The 16,720-nt window shown below is 48.8% G+C and overlaps 1 pseudogene; it reads left to right on the top strand.

Moving 5' to 3' along the window:
• Window positions 1–15,516, top strand: part of LOC106606676 (axin-2-like) — a 21,462-nt pseudogene extending 5,946 nt beyond the window's left edge.
• Window positions 15,517–16,720: the final 1,204 nt, after the last annotated feature.

Below are 16,720 nucleotides of genomic sequence, written 5' to 3'. Positions count from 1 at the left end.
CAATGTAAACATAGATTTCCCATGCCAATAAAGTGAGAGACAGCTAGAGGGATTGGTCAGTTTTAGGGCCAGTTTGACTATGATAGGTAGCCTAGTGGTTAGAGCGTTGGGCCAGTAACCGAAAGCTTGCTGGATCAAATCCCCCAGCTGACAAGGTAAAAATCTGTCGTTCTGCCCCTGAGCAAGGCAGTTAACCCACTGTTCCCTGGGCACAGAAGACGTGGATGTTGGGTTAAATGGGGAAGACAAATTTCAGTTGAAGGCATTCAGTTGTACAACCTGACTAGGTATCCCCCTTTCCTACTAGCAATGGGCTATAGCAGCCAAAGCCTCAAACACAGTCCTCTTATAGGGTGTCCAGAGAGGGCAGTGTCCTGGTCGCCCTGGTAATGTACCACTCTCCCCCTGCTTCAAGTTGGCAGCATAGGTCCCCAAATATCTTCCACCTAGTTTCTCTTACTTCACAAGAAGAGAGAGAAGCGCCCTATGGCCTTAGCTGTGGTCTAAACAGATGAGAGGTACTAGTGTATATCTGATGTATTGCTACCTGACACACATATTTAAACTGCATTGTTCTGTGTGTGTAGGTCCCACAGGCGAGGGGACCCGGTCAACCCGTACCATGTGGGCTCATTTGCCCCAGCCACCAGCACCAACGACAGCGAGGTGTCCAGCGACGCCATGACAGACGACTCCATGTCCATGACCGACAGCAGTGTGTAAGTAGAGGTTAATGCTTTCAATTGTGTGTTTTCTGAGGGAAATGACTGTAGCCTCTCTGGTTTGGAGTATACTGATGGTTACTATTGTGGGAAGAGTGTCATGGGAAGTAATGTTTGGGAACGTTCTGGGAAAGAGTTTTGATTCAGAGCCTCTTAGCTGAACCTGAACAGTGTTTGTGGTTTTCCTGACTTGTCCTGGTCTCTGTGGGGGCGAGAGGCACAACTGGCCATGGGAACCTTCAGACTCATGGAGTGTATGGAAAGAGTTTCTGTCGCACAAACTGAGCCTGTCATCTGATGCTTGCTCCTCTTTGAGGGGTTCTAAGGAGGTTCTCCGGTTCTAGGCCTCGGTACAGCTCACCTGGAATCTCGCACTGTGTCAGGATTAGGGAACCCTCTTGAGACCCCCAATCTACACACACACACACAGCCCTACTAGGGGATGTGAGAGTAGGAGCCTGCCCCCCCCCCACGGGGATGAAATGAGTCTGGTTGTTCCTCCTGACACCTCAGAGGCCTACTGGCCAGAGTAGAACCAGACCAGGGACAGGATGGCCTGTAGACCTCATCCCCAGGCCCTAGCCTTGGCTCTAACCATTAGGCTACACCTCTGTTCAGCCCCCCCCTTAGGCCCTAGACCCCAGCCTTCCAATGCAGGCTCCAGCCCCATTCCCTAGTACAGTATGTTTGGAGTCTGATTTAGAGGAGAAGTGTTGCCATGGTGGGAGAGATGTAGTTTCTCATGACACATGGCCGTAATCAGAGACACGAGAGAAAGCAATACATTTCATGAGCTCCTTTTTCTCTGGTTCATATAAAGTCAATGAACTAAGTAGACCAGACCCAGCTGCTAATGCATTGGTGCCTATGGTAGAGCCACCCCTTAAGTAGACTGGATCCGGGGACATTATTCCCGATGGTAAACAGCCTTTATGGGATATCTTCATTCATCACCTGTCTTTGACAGTAATATAGTCTTAAAGTCAGCTATTCTGGATGACCTTGTGCCTTTTGATCACATGACACTTATCACTGGAATTGCTAACTCGCAAACGGTCGTTCCTGTGAATCACGACCTAGCTAAAGAATCCTGTCTGGAATAGAAATGACTTTATTTTACAGCCAAGGGAGTGGTTTAGAAGGTTTAGTAGAGTATAGCAGCTATAAAGAGTTTATGATACCAGTCTGTAACTTTCTGACTGCCTGACCAGTGTATATCTAAACAGGCCTAATCAAAGCACCGGTATAGAGCCCTAGATAGTACAGGCCTAGTATCCTGCGCCGTACTCTGACTCTTTGATAGTACAGGCCTAGTATCCTGCGCCGTACTCTTTGATAGTACAGGCCTAGTATCCTGCGCCGTACTCTTTGATAGTACAGGCCTAGTATCCTGCGCCGTACTCTTTGATAGTACAGGCCTAGTATCCTGCGCCGTACTCTTTGATAGTACAGGCCTAGTATCCTGCGCCGTACTCTTTGATAGTACAGGCCTAGTATCCTGCGCCGTACTCTTTGATAGTACAGGCCTAGTATCCTGCGCCGTACTCTTTGATAGTACAGGCCTAGTATCCTGCGCCGTACTCTTTGATAGTACAGGCCTAGTATCCTGCGCCGTACTCTTTGATAGTACAGGCCTAGTATCCTGCGCCGTACTCTTTGATAGTACAGGCCTAGTATCCTGCGCCGTACTCTTTGATAGTACAGGCCTAGTAACCTGCGCCGTACTCTGACTCTTTGATAGTACAGGCCTAGTATCCTGCGCCGTACTCTTTGATAGTACAGGCCTAGTATCCTGCGCCGTACTCTTTGATAGTACAGGCCTAGTATCCTGCGCCGTACTCTTTGATAGTACAGGCCTAGTATCCTGCGCCGTACTCTTTGATAGTACAGGCCTAGTATCCTGCGCCGTACTCTTTGATAGTACAGGCCTAGTATCCTGCGCCGTACTCTTTGATAGTACAGGCCTAGTATCCTGCGCCGTACTCTTTGATAGTACAGGCCTAGTATCCTGCGCCGTACTCTTTGATAGTACAGGCCTAGTATCCTGCGCCGTACTCTTTGATAGTACAGGCCTAGTAACAGCGACGGAGACAAAGCCACACCAGCTTCCTGCTTGTTTTATTGTTTTTTTACTCTCATTTAAGATTAGAATATCTCTGTCTTTATGACGGTTTAAAAGGCTGGGCGGCACACCAAAAATGTTAATCTCATTTCTCGATAAAGAAAATAAAAAGGGGGGGGTTTATATCTTATTTATGGATTTGCTTGGACGCTGGGGAATGCAGCTGAGCAGACTTCAAACATTACCTTATCTCACAAACCAGCCTTTTGATGTGGGGAGATCAGAGCCAGGCTTGCCAAATGAAGACTGGAGCGGTTCGAGAGGGGAGGGGGGCAATGCGCATAACTGTGGGATTTCAAAGCAACAGTGAGACAAGTGGCGGTCGGGTGCACTACTGGCTAGGCTAGGTCACTGAGATACTGGCGTTTTATAGGGCAGGGCTCGCCTGGCCCGGTAGAGAAACACTGGCTTTTGCTCATGGTTGGTTGGTGTGAATGAAGTGCCTTAAGGCAATACTAGATCAGACAGAGTTGTATTTTGACTAGGTCAGCCATAGGCATGGTTAAAAGAGCTCTGTGTGGATTGGATTGTCCAGGCGTAGTGGGCCCTATACTATGTTTGCAGAATGTATATGGAGGGTGATCTGAGAGGAGAGATTTGACTGTGATGTTTTATTAGCCTACATGTTATGATCATTCTCTCTGTAGGACTGACACTTTGATCAGTGGGTTTGTGTGTGCACATTCCAAACAGTATAGTTTGCTTCTAGACTAGTCTTTTCAGTGGGATTCCAGGGCAAGTCAATGGTGGGATGCTAATGCTAACTTTGTGTGTACTGCTGGTGATGAATGCTAACAGCTAAAGCCTGGCACAGCTCTCCTCGAGGGCTGAGTGATCCTTTCTGGGCTCAGTTAAAGGAAGTGCAGGGGTGTGTGGTGAAGTGCCCACTGCTCAGGGAGCCATGGCTGGAGATGAGTGTCAGTTTTAGGGCAGATGAAATCCCTTACTCTGTCAGACACACTGACCTGGGACCTAGCAGAAACCCTATCCAATGTTCACCTCTTGCTCACTACACCTCAGATTCAGAATTGACCTGAAATATATTGTATTTTTTTATCTGGGCTAAATAGGGGGTGATTGAAATAGCTATTAGGTGACCAATGAGCTGCTTCCTGGTTGGGTGTGTGTTGTATTGCTGTGTGTGATTGGCTGTTTGACCTGTGTATCCTGTGCGTTTCCCTGACAGAGATGGCATCCCTCCCTACAAGCTGGGCTCCAAGAAGCACCTGCAGAGAGAGATGCAGCGCAACATGAGGATGAACAGCCAAGTCGCCCTACCTGCCTTCCCTGTAAGTGTACACACACAAATGTCCTATTGCCCCACTTATTAGTGCTTTTCAGTAGTGCAACATCCATTTCCATGGTCTTTATTCAGGTCTGCAGTGCTATGTATAGTACCACCATCTCTATTCCACGTCTTCCATTCAACAACTACAACAACAAAGATCTGAGAGCAAAGCAGATGTCAAAGTCCCCCCCCCACACACCACCCCCTCGCTACCTTTGTAACCCACACCCCCCTTGGGTTCCTTGAAGTCTGCAGGAGACTGTTTCTAAGCTGTTTATCCTGTGCATTCTAAAGACCAGTGTCTTCTCTTCACACACTGATGATGAAAATATACTCAGAATGGAGAGATGGGGGAGAGCTCTCTCTCTCTCGCGGCTTCATCTGGAGGCTCTAGAATCAACTGCCAGCTCCTCCAACACACACACACACACACACACACACACACACACACACACACACAGCGCTGTGATCAGAGGATGAATGGAGCAAGCGCAGAGGAAAGTGACAACTTCCAACAGTGCTTGTCCCCTTTTTCCCCTCCACAACCCCGCCTCCCCGCCCCTCTCCCTCTTCAGGCTGCACCCCTAAAACTAGGGATCTGGGGAAGAGTTGGAGTGTGTCAGGGGGGAGTTGGTAACTGGCTTTGGGAAGGCCAAAAGAAAGGAAAGAGAGTTGGAGAGGGGAGACATGGGAACATGAGTTTTGGGAAGACCAAACTAGCAACATCGGTAGCTAGTTGAATCAAACTTTTTGACCCCCTTCTGTTCTCCTCACAAATGTATGCTTTCTTAAGAGTCCCAGATTCTTTCTCCATCTTTGTGCTCTTTCTCACTCCCCTTTCTCACTCCCCTTTCTTGTTTTTCTTTCCCCTCTGATTGGGGGATAGCTGCCATTGCCATGATGCAGCAAGAGCCTCAGGACACGTGGGCTGGGCAGACAGCCTCTGTCTGTCTGTCTGTCTGTCTGTCTGTCTGTCTGTCTGTCTGTCTGTCTGTCTGTCTGTCTGTCTGTCTGTCTGTCTGTCTGTCTGTCTGTCTGTCTGTCTGTCTGTCTGTCTGTCTGTCTGTTTGTCTCTCTGTCTGTCTTCTCTCCCTTCATCTCCACTACAAAGAGATGGAAGGAACAAAAAGAGAGAAATCAAGAAAGCCCCAGTGCAAAAATGACAATGATAAAATAACACACAAGGGGGATAATGACTCTACTGTACCTCAGAGGTGCCCAGTGTGCAACAGCGAAATAAATTACCCCTGCTCCTCTCTGATCTCCCTCCATCTCTCCCTCCCTCCCCTGCTGCCTGCACACATCTCCCCATCTTCTCCTTTTAATCCTCCCTTTCCTTCTCCTCCTTCCCCCCCTGTCGATATGTGACTTTTATTCCTAGATGTAAAGCCACTGCCCTCCCTCCCTTCTCTCTCCCTCCCCTAGTGAATGTTTGATATTTGACGAGGGCCCTTTGAAGTGTAGAGACTTCAGAGGGAAGCGCTGATGGCTTGGTTGCACTACAGAGGGAACATGCAGAGAGCCCAGGCTCCAAGGAGTGTAACCAACTGCCACCACAGACCCAGGGCCCAGGGGCGGCACTGCCAGGGGTGGAGGGGGCACTGGGGCAAGGAGGAGATGGCTAGCAGGGATGGGGGGATGAGAGGAGGAGAGGGCTCAGGTGGAAGACAGATCTGGACACCGACCCCTCCTTTAACTGTTACAGCTCTTAACTTAACTCCATCCCTCCATCTCCCTCCTTCCCTCTCTCCTTCCCTCTCTCCCTCCATAGCGGACACAGAGATGTCCTAAGGAGATGACTCCGGTAGAGCCAGCAGCGTTTGCGTCTCAGCTCATCTGTCGTCTGGAGCGGCTGAGAAGAGACCAGGAGACCATGAGTTCCCTGGAAGAGAGGCTGCAGCAGATGCAGGAGGTGTGGATGAACTACTAGTTGGATTTATAGATGTGGGAATAGTTATCTCAGGTCTATGACAATGGTCTAATTGTTTCCTTGATTGTGTCATTCAATACTGTTCTTCTTACCTGTCCATGTGTGTATGTCATTGAGATCTCTCCTAACTTAACCGTTCTGTTCTGGCTGTGTGTAGGAGGAGGAGAGGGACGAGGCTGAGGTGCCCGGCAGTAGTGCCCCCCTGCTCTCCCCCCCACCCCCTGTCCCTCCAGCCCACCGGCCCCAACGACGAGGACCCCCAGGCCATCCTGGACGACCACCTGTCCCGTGTCCTAAAAACCCCTGGCTGTCAGTCCCCCTCCACTGTGGCCCGCCACCGCTCTCCAGAGCACAGGACTCTTTCCCGGGGGAGGCCCCTGTCTCAAGCCCCTGGTCCCACCTGGGACCTCCAGCCCCAGTGGCACTTCCAGCTTAGGGGGCTTCTCAGTAGGTTTCACCCCAGGAAGGGCCCTCTCCCTGGGCAGGCCCAGCAGCAGCACCAAGCACATCCACCACCACTACATCCACCACCACGCCGGTCCCAAGAGCAAGGAGCAGATGGAGAGAGAGGCAGCCCAGAGGGTGTTGTGTCTGTGCCCGGTGCGGTCTGGAGGGGCGGAGGGGGGTCCCCCTTACCCACGCAGTCGCAGCCTGGGCAGGGAGATGGCGTCCTGTGGCAGCAGTCCCACAGAGTCCAGCATGGGGCGCTCCAGTTCCCTTTCCCGAGGGGGGTGTCGGTCGGGGGCTGAGGAGGGGGCAACAGAGGGGGGTGAGGTCGTGCCCCTCCAGCTACTCAGCGACAGCACAGACCGCTCCCAGAACGTGTGGCAGTGGATCCTGGAGAGTGACCGGCAGGGCAAGCACCACAAACCCCACAGGTAGGGCAGTCTAGCCTCTCCACTTCCTGTTGTAGTCCTCTCCCAATGCCTCAGAACTACATTTCCCTTCACTTGTTTTCCTTTCATTGCAACTTATTTATTGTAGTCCTCTCAGTACATTTAAACACAATTTTCATCACTTCGTTTCACAATCACATCCCAAAGTCATTTTATATGCATGCAAAGTACATTTCCCAACATTCCCCACAATTGTCTCTTCCCGCTTCCTTCCATTCTCCATGCTGATTGGCTGTTTTTATCTTTGCCCAACAGTATCCAGAGCACTAAGAAGGCTTATGGCGGCGGAGCGGCGTCCAACCAGACACACACGTGGGGCGGCGGAGGTGCCATCGCTCATCTCCGTGCCCACCAGCCCGCCCATCCCTTCATCCAGGACCCGGCCATGCCCCCTCTGCCCCCGCCCAACACCCTGTCCCAGCTGGAGGAGGCCTGTCGCAGACTAGAGGAGGCCTCCGTCTCCAAACCCCCCAAACAGAGGTAGGAGCCGCACCCCGACCCCGACACACTACAAGGAAGATGTTGATACATTCACTAAAACGTTGGTTCTAGTTTTCCCTGTAGACAGTGGAGTACATATTGACACTCCCATGCATTGATCAGTTGTTTTACTATACCATTGTGATTCCTACTGTGTTGAAACCTGTCTGTGGTTAGATAGTATATGTGTGATGCTGGAGACTGTACTACCACAGTGTACTGTAATAACGTTTGTCTATTGTTTTCTGTTCTCCCCACCAGACACTCTACATCCAGCCTCCAGAGAGAGAAGTGCCGCCCTATGCCTGTCCAGAGTGGGCCCTGTCCAGCCTCATCCCCCGCTGGGCCCTGTCCAGCCTCATCCCCCCCTGGGCCCTGTCCAGTGCCATCCCCCCTCAGCCCTGCACTCACCCCTGGTCCTGGCTCCAGCCCTGCTGCTTCTCTCCAAACAGAAGAGTACGCCTCTCATCTCTGCTCATCTTCCTCCTCCTTATCTCTGCTCTTCCTCATCCTCTCATCTCTCTCCTCCTCCTCATCTCGCTCCTCCTCTCCTCTGTTCACTAACATGATATTACATATGTGGAGGGAGGAAGATATGAATTCTTACACACACACACACATCAAGTTCCATTTTCAAGAGGCCAACCTCGTCAGTTTTTTTCTTTCCCACCTCCCTGATCTCTCTTTTGGGGGGGGTAGTCCTTGCCCCCTGACTGCAGAGCCGTCTTTCATGGTGCTGAATTGGCTGACCTTCAGAGAGCAGTTCTAGAACAGAAGAGGCCCTAGTTATCCTCCTCCTTCTGAAGTAACACTACAGAGCCTTGGACATGGCTGAAGGGGAGCAGAGAACACACACACACACACACACCTCTCTCCTCTTTCTAGACAGATGTTATCTACTCTCTAGTCAACCATCAGTCTTTTCTAGAATGAATTATTGTAGATCATATACCAGCCTTTACTCCTGCCCTGGTCCCCCTCCTCTCTTTCTGTGTAGCTATTGGCTACTACCCACCAAGCATGCTTGTTGTTTTGTATGGGGGAAAGTAAGTCGGTGTTCACACCTCTCCTCTCTCCCCCTCAGACTGAGAGAGACCAACAGGCTGCAGCAGGTGACAACAGGCTGCCATGTTGCTCCAGCCATGGGTAGTGAGACAGAGGTAACCTACTTCTTCTGTGGTGAGGAGATACCCTATCGGAGGCGGATGAACACACACAGTCTCACACTGGGACACTTTAAAGAACAGCTCCGCAAGAAGGGACACTACAGGTATGCAGAAGGGACACTACGGCACACATTCAATGCACGGACACACACACATTCATGCATACACAGTCTGACAATCTCACACACTAGGTCACTGTTTTGACCAGCTTGGTAAGGACACACACACACACACACACACACACACACACACACACACACTAGAAAATCAGCCCCCCACAAAGTGTCTTCATAGCTCCATTAGTTTCCCAGATCTCCTCCCCAGCTGGTATTCAACCTTTATTTAACAAGGCAAGTCGGTTAAGAACAAATTCTTATTTACAATGACAGCCTAGGAACAGTGGGTTAACTGCCTTGTTCAGGAGTAGAATGACAGATTTGTACCTTGTCAGCTCAGGGATTCGATCCAGCAACGCTCTAACCACTAGGCTGCTACCCGCCTCTAACCGCTAGGCTGCTACCCGCCTCTAACCGCTAGGCTGCTACCCGCCTCTAACCGCTAGGCTGATACCCGCCTCTAACCGCTAGGCTGCTACCCGCCTCTAACCGCTAGGCTGCTACCCGCCTCTAACCGCTAGGCTGCTACCCGCCTCTAACCGCTAGGCTGCTACCCGCCTCTAACCGCTAGGCTGCTACCCGCCTCTAACCGCTAGGCTGATACCCGCCTCTAACCGCTAGGCTGCTACCCGCCTCTAACCGCTAGGCTGCTACCCGCCTCTAACCGCTAGGCTGCTACCCGCCTCTAACCGCTAGGCTGCTACCCGCCTCTAACCGCTAGGCTTCTACCCGCCTCTAACCGCTAGGCTTCTACCCGCCTCTAACCGCTAGGCTTCTACCCGCCTCTAACCGCTAGGCTGCTACCCGCCTCTAACCACTAGGCTGCTACCCGCCTCTAACCGCTAGGCTGCTACCCGCCTCTAACCGCTAGGCTGCTACCCGCCTCTAACCCCTAGGCTGCTACCCGCCTCTAACCGCTAGGCTGCTACCCGCCTCTAACCGCTAGGCTGCTACCCGCCTCTAACCGCTAGGCTGCTACCCGCCTCTAACCGCTAGGCTTCTACCCGCCTCTAACCACTAGGCTGCTACCCGCCTCTAACCGCTAGGCTGCTACCCGCCTCTAACCGCTAGGCTGCTACCCGCCTCTAACCGCTAGGCTGCTACCCGCCTCTAACCGCTAGGCTGCTACCCGCCTCTAACCGCTAGGCTGCTACCCGCCTCTAACCGCTAGGCTGCTACCCGCCTCTAACCGCTAGGCTGCTACCCGCCTCTAACCGCTAGGCTGCTACCCGCCTCTAACCGCTAGGCTTCTACCCGCCTCTAACCGCTAGGCTTCTACCCGCCTCTAACCGCTAGGCTTCTACCCGCCTCTAACCGCTAGGCCTCTACCCGCCTCTAACCGCTAGGCCTCTACCCGCCTCTAACCGCTAGGCCGCTACCCGCCTCTAACCGCTAGGCCGCTACCCGCCTCTAACCACTAGGCTGCCTGCCGCCCCAGGTAGGGTCTCTAGAAACTCTCTCGACTTTATTCTGTTAGGCTGAATGCTCACATGAGTTGGAGTATTGACTTCATACTCTGTGTGTGTGTGTGTGTGTGTGTGTGGTGTAGATATGCCTGTGTTTGTGGTTAAAACGAAGGAAGAGGAGAGAATGCGAGATGGGTGGGGGAAGGGGGGGTTTGCAGGAAAGAGGAGAGGGAGGGAGAGAATTTGAAGTGAGGAGTGTTTTGGGTCCCATCTGGTATTGATTTCCATGGCGAGGCACACTTAATACGCACGCCTTTGAACCCGGCCCCTTTCATTTCAACCAACAAAGACTCACACACACGGCCAGCCGTGCAAATTCCTCACCGATGCTATCAGGCAGCCTGCTGTAAAGACACGCACGTTGAAGTGCACGCACGTTGAAGTAACACACAGAATAACACACACTGTAGCGCGTCACAGTGTGTGTTTTTACACGTCGGCATAATTTTATGGGAAATGTATTAGTCATATTTCAGGCTTGGTTTGTTTGAATGGCGCGTTGTTAAACATCGGACATGCTTGTTTGGGATACTCCAGGTCCTGTTCACTAGGTGTATCCAACACAGTTTAGATGACAACTCTGTTCCAATGTGATCTGGATTACACGAATGGTATCAAGTCAAGCATTGGTTCATAACAAGTACAGACGGATCGTTTGTAGGGGTATGATGGGAATGCATCACACATATTCAGTTTCTCTTTTAGGTCATGGAGCAAGGGAACACTCTAGGGCTGTAGCTCGGGTCCAGAGTTTTTCCTGGTCAGGTCATGTGAACCTAGGTCTAAGGCGTGAGAAGCATGGCTGCATAGTGGACATCCTCTCTCTTGTCTATGTAGTTGTCTTGTCTTTCTGTCAAACCATCCAGGTTGTTAGAGGGGAGGATGGTTTTAATAGCAGTAGCGGGGGGGAGAATGTGTGGCGTTGGGTCATTTGAACATGGCTTGTGTTCAACAAAGAACAGTACGACCAGGCCCTGCCAGACAATATTGCTGCCAGATGTTGCACACTGAAAACATGTTCCAATGGAAATAGTTCTCTCTCTCTCGTTCCCTCTTTGAGCAAATAAGATCCATGCTCCTTTGAAGTCTTTTGGAGAAGGATAGAGCCCCTTCTCAGAAATAAGGCTACAATTATCAGCGCGTCTTAGTTCTCTTTCATGTCCTCTTGTTTACCCAGTTCATACGCGTCTCGCCAGAGAACAATGGATTATTTCCCCAGTCAGAGATGTTATTCTGATTTAATAGCAGCTGTGTGAGACCCCGCTGCACCCCGTTTAGTGAACTCTTCCTGTGTTTCAAATGGAGACTGGTTTTTATTAGTGAACACCCTTTTGTGTGTGTTTGCGAATAAATTATTATTATTTTTTTAAATATGTTTTTCCTCATTTTTCCGAGCGTTGTTTGTATGACTTGGTCAGCCCGTCTCGTAAAACACTAGCTTTAGGAATTCCAGCACAACGTGCACCACCCCACACATGGGCAAAATGAGGCATTTTTCCATTACAGAGTTAATGGCTGAGGTATAGAGCACTTACTCTTCCTCCCCCGCTGGTTCCTCTTCCTCTGAAAAGAAGGGAGGTAGGTTTGGGGGGTAAAGGGGGTCATTAACAGGGCCAGTGTAGTCATCATGGCTGACAGGAAGAGGTACCCCCTCAGGTGGTTGGCTGCTTAGATCAGATGACCCCGCCCCCTCCCTGGCTGCCTACCGGGACCCTTCTACTGCGTCCTATAGAGCTCTCACAGAGGGAAGGGCCGTGACTAGGACAAAATATGATGTCAGGGTATATAACAGGCAGACTTGCAGGCACCCAAAATCTGAGCCTTCTTTAATTGAAGGGGTCCTTTCACTGAGGGCCTAATGATAACCAGTTAGTCAGGAGCTGGAGAAGCTCAGTACCAGGGCAGGACTAATGAAATGAGAGGAAACGGGTGGATTTTGAATTGGTCCAGACCCTCTTATATCCGATAAGCCCCTGTAGAACCAGAGACTATCAAAGACCACCCCTATAATACAGAAGCCATTGGTTCAGTCTGAGGGTTAGTTGAGCGTGAAGTGTTGTTGGTGCATTGTAGATCACAGGAGTTTCTCTCCTCCCCTCGAGTCCAAAGGGCTGGGGGGAGGCTAGCTCTTGACCTCTGACCTCAGTGGCCGTCTTCTCTGGCCCCTTGCACAATGGCCCCTTTATCTGGGGTAGGGGACTAGGGCTTAATGAAGGAAAAGAGACGAGCACACAGTCTGAGGTTAAACCAGATCATATTGAATCCACATGACATTATCTTCATTATGTGTCTTGCTGAATATATGTATGTGTTGGATAGCGTACTGTTCAATAGTATTGTTCCTGTATGTGTTGGATAGAATACTGTTCAATAGTACTGTTCCATGTATGTGTTAGATAGCGTACTGTTCAATAGTACTGTTCCTGTATGTGTTGGATAGAATACTGCTCAATAGTACTGTTCCTGTATGTGTTGGATAGCGTACTGTTCAATAGTACTGTTCCTGTATGTGTTGGATAGCGTACTGTTCAATAGTACTGTTCCTGTATGTGTTGGATAGCGTACTGTTCAATAGTACTGTTCCTGTATGTGTTGGATAGAATACTGCTCAATAGTACTGTTCCTGTATGTGTTGGATAGCGTACTGTTCAATAGTACTGTTCCTGTATGTGTTGGATAGCGTACTGTTCAATAGTACTGTTCCTGTATGTGTTGGATAGCGTACTGTTCAATAGTACTGTTCCTGTATGTGTTGGATAGCGTACTGTTCAATAGTACTGTTCCTGTATGTGTTGGATAGCGTACTGTTCAATAGTACGTGTTGGATGGCGTACTGTTCAATAGTACGTGTTGGATGGCGTACTGTTCAATAGTACGTGTTGGATGGCGTACTGTTCAATAGTACGTGTTGGATGGCGTACTGTTCAATAGTACGTGTTGGATGGCATACTGTTCAATAGTACGTGTTGGATGGCGTACTGTTCAATAGTACGTGTTGGATAGCGTACTGTTCAATAGTACGTGTTGGATGGCGTACTGTTCAATAGTACGTGTTGGATAGCGTACTGTTCAATAGTACGTGTTGGATAGCGTACTGTTCAATAGTACGTGTTGGATAGCGTACTGTTCAATAGTATGTGTTGGATAGCGTACTGTTCAATAGTACGTGTTGGATAGCGTACTGTTCAATAGTACGTGTTGGATAGCGTACTGTTCAATAGTACGTGTTGGATAGCGTACTGTTCAATAGTACGTGTTGGATGGCGTACTGTTCAATAGTATGTGTTGGATGGCGTACTGTTCAATAGTACGTGTTGGATAGCGTACTGTTCAATAGTACGTGTTGGATAGCGTACTGTTCAATAGTACGTGTTGGATAGCGTACTGTTCAATAGTACGTGTTGGATAGCGTACTGTTCCATGTAATCCAGGTCTTCTATGGTCTGGTTGTGTTGGCTGTACAGATGATTGACCTGTTGTCACTAACCCCCTCTCTCCCCTCCTGGGTTACAGGTACTACTTCAAGAGGGCCAGTGATGAGTTTAAGTGTGGAGCTGTGTTCGAGGAGGTGTTGGATGACAGCTCTGTTCTGCCCAGGTACCAGGGGAAGATCCTGGGCAAGGTGGAGAGGATGGACTGATACCTCTCCAGAAGTACCAGAGGAATATAGAACAGAAACACTCCATGGACACCTCACATCCCTGTTCCACCAGAGAGTCTTAAAGCTAAGGACTGATGACTGGAGATTCTATTGAAGAAGCTTGGCCAATGAAGGATGGAGAGAGGAGTAGCCATCAACACTCTGATTTACAGAACTATTTAACAAAAACATCGTCGTCTTGGAGATGAAAGAGGAGAAAATGGTGGACTGTGGGTTGGGTTTGGATACGGGTGTTGGGTTTCAGGAACTATACGTGAATTGAATGACCACTGTCTGAGGGAGTAGGCGGGAACCTCTGATACCTGAGAGACTGCTAGAGGTGAAAGGTTGAGAGGTGACAGTTGGGACTGGTGCCCTATCTGAGCCTGCCTCTACCAACAACCCTAGATGTATATGCAGATGGACATATATAATGATTTATTGATAAATGTAAAGAGTTTATTCATTATTTATTGAAATGTCACTCCCCTCCCCATAGTCCTGTGGATGGACAAGCTGCTTGGAGAATTGGGAGATGTCATCTCCAATATTTCAAATGCAAAGTATTTAGTTTTCCGCCCTCCCCTTTCCTGCCTTGTCAACCAATCCTGTGGCAGAGGTTTCTGTTCTGATCAGTCAGTGACTTCCTGTACTAACTTCACAGTGTGGTGTAGCGCAGGTACCACAGCCCTGTAGTCTCATGTCTCAGTGCCTTTTTGTTGCCCAGGCTTTGCACAGGGAAAGAGCCCACACTTAGGACAACACTACCCCCGAACTGGCCCTAACCTGTCCCAGAGCACCAAGCTGCCCCAAATTGCAGAAACATGCTAACACAGGTTTCCACCTGTTAAAGACAAGCCCACCAAATGAATCTATACCAGCAAAGCTCAGCAGTTGTTTTGTGTAAAGCCACCCCTCGTTCCTTGATGTCCAGGCTTCTGAGCAGAACGACCCATCTAGGGTGTATTCATTAGGCCTAACGGAAGAAAACTGACAAACAGGGAGGGACTACCTTTCCTGGATCTGTCCAATAAGAAACGCACATTTTCATTTTGTTTAGCAAAACCGGTTCTGATACGTGTCCTAATGAGTACAACCATGTCTGCCTTCGGGAGACTAGTCCCCCCCTCCAAAAAAATGTTTTGTCCCCCCACAAATGTTAGTGGTATTTACGCCTCTGTGTTGAATTGACCAGTCTCTCCTGTGTGTCTTGTTAACCCTGTGTTGCCAGAGGAAGAGGTTATGATGCTAACACACACTATAATGTTGCGTCTCAAATGGCACCCTATTTCCTATGACCAGTGCAAAAGTAGTGCACTCCGTAGGTAATAGGGTGGCGTTTGAGAGGAAGCCGTAGTGTTTTACTGAGTACAGTAGCTGTGCCTACATGGATCCCTTTACCGTGTTACTACCCTGTTATCAGGGTATGTTACTCCCTTGGTTTTCACAAGGGGCTTATGTTCAAAAGAGATTTTATTACTATGCCTTTTTAGTATCTCCTTGTAATCATGTTTGTTTTATAATATTTTTCATGGCTTTTTTGGTTTTTGTTCCACTTGTATTAAAACTGTAAATGATGCATTCTATTCGATAGATCTCCATTGGAAAGACGCCTCGGTACTTTAATTAATGTAATTATTATTATAAAGAGATGTAGCCTTTATTAAAATTGTATATTTTTCAAATGAAATGAGAATGCTCTACTGTTTTTTTCAAGTGTGTATGGGATTATGTGTGTGTTCACACTTGTCTAACCAACTGGGGACGTGTGTGTGTGTGTGTGTGTGTGTGTGTGTGTGGTCTTGTTTTTCTATCCTTGTGGGGACCTGAAATCCCCACAAGGAACATTCTCCCTCGTGGGGACATTTCCGATGTCCCCATGAGGATAACGGCTATTTTAAGCTTAGAGGTTAGGGTAAGGTTTAGGGGTTAAGGAAAATAAGATTTTGAATTGAAATACATTTTAAATCCCCACGAGGATTGAAAGACAGTTGTGTGTTAGCGTTAGTGCTGACTGATTTAACAGAAATATTGGTTATTTTTTGGTATTTAAACAACTAATTGACCAAAGTTGGTCCAATAATTTTTATTCAATGTAGTTTTTTCTGTGAGCTCATTGTTCATATTTCCCTGCACATTCTCTAGAGAGAAATCCGTTCATGTCTGAACGGTGCGATGTAGTAGGGAGTTGTAGATTCCAGCAGGCCAGTGTTCTACATAGTTTTGCACAGAAAACGTGATAATTAACTACAATGACCATAATCCAGTGCGCGCCTACTTGTCTGGTCTGTTTCTTTTATGCCTGCTGCATAAGAGACTGAAGAATGTGTGATCGAGGGATAGATAGCGCATCGAAGCAAGTACTCTATCTCTACCTGAAAATAGTAACAACTTCTAAAATAGTCATTTTTCCAGACAGTATAGGCAGCAGCTCTACAGAGATGAGATCACCTGGAACTAAATAGTCTTCAAATAAAACAAAATATTTGATAGGAAAATGTGAATAACTAATGGTTAATAAGTAATTGGCAGTCACTGCCATCATGCAACTAATTTTATTAATTGTTTTATTCTATGGTACGTTGTTCAACCCACAATGAATAGTGTATTTAATGTTTAGAAAAATAATGAAAATCATGATTATTTTTTTTAATCATGAAACCAAACCGACCTCAAAAAGTACTAATCACCCAGCACTAGTTTGCACATTGTGGATGTACATCTTTGAATGACATTTGTCCACACGTTCCCTTTCCCAGTTCTACCTCTGCCCAGGGAGGTGTGGGGGGTCCTGGGCAAGCCGGAGGGACCTCCTGGAGATAACTGGAGGATTATGCTGGGTACCCCTGAGCTCTCACACCGCTGTGGTGGGCTGCTGGAGCTCTCATGACCCA

Source organism: Salmo salar, chromosome ssa06 (assembly GCF_905237065.1).
Source record: "Salmo salar chromosome ssa06, Ssal_v3.1, whole genome shotgun sequence".
Lineage (NCBI taxonomy): Eukaryota > Metazoa > Chordata > Actinopteri > Salmoniformes > Salmonidae > Salmo > Salmo salar.
This window is presented reverse-complemented; position numbering and strand designations above follow the sequence as displayed.